Raw genomic sequence first — 2,500 nt, 5'->3', positions numbered from 1 at the left:
CGAGCAGCAGACGGCGTCGCGGCGCCGAGTGCCGGGCGGCGGCGCATCCTCAACGCACACAGTCCTCAATCGGACCAGCACACTGCAGATGTCCACCGCGCTTCGCACCGGGCCGGCGAGGACCCACTTGGCTGCACGGCGCCGCGCGCAGGGTGCCCCGGCGCGCAGCTGCGCCGCCTGCCGCGTCCGTCGGCCGGCGCCGCCTGCCACTGGGCGCCCCCACCAGCCGGCTGTAGCGCGTGCGCCCACGCACCGCGCGGCCAGCACGCCGGGCGGCCCCCCCCTCACGGCCGGGGACAGTCCCACCCACCCACAGCCGCGTATCGCTTCACACCCAGATCCACATTCACGTTCATTGGTGTGGTGGGTATCGCTGACACAACCGCGTCATAGCTGTACCGATCGTTGCCCTCACAGATGTACCTCCAGCAAGATCAACCGCACCACAACGGGTTACCAGTTGTTCATTTGCCGTAACGTCACCAGTAACGTACACGTCCACGTCCATCCCCGTTTGCAAGTCAACTATTATTGCATGCCTGCCTGTCAGGTGTCAAGACACACTACATCCGCTCACATCCACGCAACAAAATGTGCCCGACTAGAGGGCACGTGGAAGGTGCCCCCGTACGTATGCGATGTCCATTGCGCGACGAACTGTCAACCGGCCTCTGTAGCATGTCGCAGATGTGGAACGCGGGACACCGTGCTATCACATTGTGTGAGAAGAGACTACTATGTCTGCATACACGCGCCACTACATGAACAGACGGCTCATGCTGATCGCCATCCACTGCGTCCATTACTCCCACACGTCTCTATGGCGTACCACACTGCAATACAGCTGTTATGGGAGATGACACGTAGCTGTGTACACAACATTCTGAGCGGGTTGCGGTTGGACAAACAATACATTAATGTAACGTGTCATATGCCATTTACAGAGCAGGTTAAGGCACAACGTGGGTTAGGTCAAGGCACAACGTGGGTTATGTTAAGGCACAACGTGGGTTATGTTAAGGCACAACGTGGGTTAGGTTAAGGCACAACGTGGGTAGGTTAAGGCACAACGTGGGGTAGATTCGGCACAACTTGGGGTAGATTGCGGCACAACTTGGGGTAGATTGCGGCACAACTTGGGGTAGATTGCGGCACAACTTGGGGTAGATTGCGGCACAACTTGGGGTAGATTGCGGTACAACTTGGGGTAGATTGCGGTACAACTTGGGGTAGATTGCGGTACAACTTGGGGTAGATTGCGGTACAACTTGGGGTAGATTGCGGTACAACTTGGGGTAGATTGCGGTACAACTTGGGGTAGATTGCGGTACAACTTGGGGTAGATTGCGGTACAACTTGGGGTAGATTGCGGTACAACTTGGGGTAGATTGCGGTACAACTTGGGGTAGATTGCGGTACAACTTGGGGTAGATTGCGGTACAAATTGCATTACATTGCGGTGCAAATTGCGTTACATTGCGGTGCAAATTGCGTTAGGTTAAGGTGCAACACAGGTTAGGTTAAGGTGCAACACAGGTTAGGTTAAGGTGCAACACAGGTTAGGTTAAGGTGCAACAGAGGTTAGGTTAAGGCGACATAGGTTAGGTTAAGGTGCAAGATGGGTTAGGTTAAGGTGACATAGGTTAGGTTAAGGTGACATAGGTTAGGTTAAGGTGACATAGGTTAGGTTAAGGTGACATAGGTTAGGTTAAGGTGACATAGGTTAGGTTAAGGTGACATAGGTTAGGTTAAGGTGACATAGGTTAGGTTAAGGTACAAACTGGGTTGTGTTTTGGTACACATTGCGTTGTAGTACAGTACACGTTAGGTTTGGGTACGGTACACATTGTGGTATGGGATGGCGTGTTGGTGGGGGGGGGGGGGGGGTGGGGCGAGGTTCGTTCATATTGACCGTAGGAAGTGGATGCCCGAGGCAGCGTCAGTGTGTCAAAGGAGGTATGTCACGTTGGGATGCGCTTTTCGGTAGTGAGAGGGGGCGCGCCGTGTCCGAGGTTGCGGCAGACCTGTGTGTTTCATTCCTGCCAGTGTGTTTGTTCTGTAAGACGAGGCAGTGTGGTGATGTTGGGTGCACCCCTGTGTGGGACATGTGTGGGTGTTGGTGGCTTATCTGAGCAATTGTGGTTGTCGGACGAGTGGGATATTCTGTTTTATGATTGGACCTCGTGGCCTGGTTATCATAGTCTGGTTGGTGTACTGTGGCGGATAGGATGCACCGGACGTTGGTCCATGGTGGTGCTTAATTATTGCATCTGTGTCTGTTACAGGCAGAGAGTAGTGTGTGATAGAGTGTGTGGGTGACGTGTGGTTCCTTTTGTTTGCACAGACGTTCAGCATGTATAGGGGCATTTGCGTATTTGATCTATCTATGTGGGCCTGCATAGTTTACTGAGCAGTGCTGCGAGGTGACTGAACTACGAGCGACGTACTCATTTACAGCGGAATGGTTGCCTTCTACCAAAGATGGCGTATCGACTCTACG

Source organism: Schistocerca cancellata, unplaced genomic scaffold (genome assembly GCF_023864275.1).
Source record: "Schistocerca cancellata isolate TAMUIC-IGC-003103 unplaced genomic scaffold, iqSchCanc2.1 HiC_scaffold_920, whole genome shotgun sequence".
Taxonomy (NCBI): Eukaryota; Metazoa; Arthropoda; class Insecta; order Orthoptera; family Acrididae; genus Schistocerca; species Schistocerca cancellata.
The sequence above is the reverse complement of the archived record's forward strand: the minus strand, read 5'-3'. Positions refer to the sequence as shown.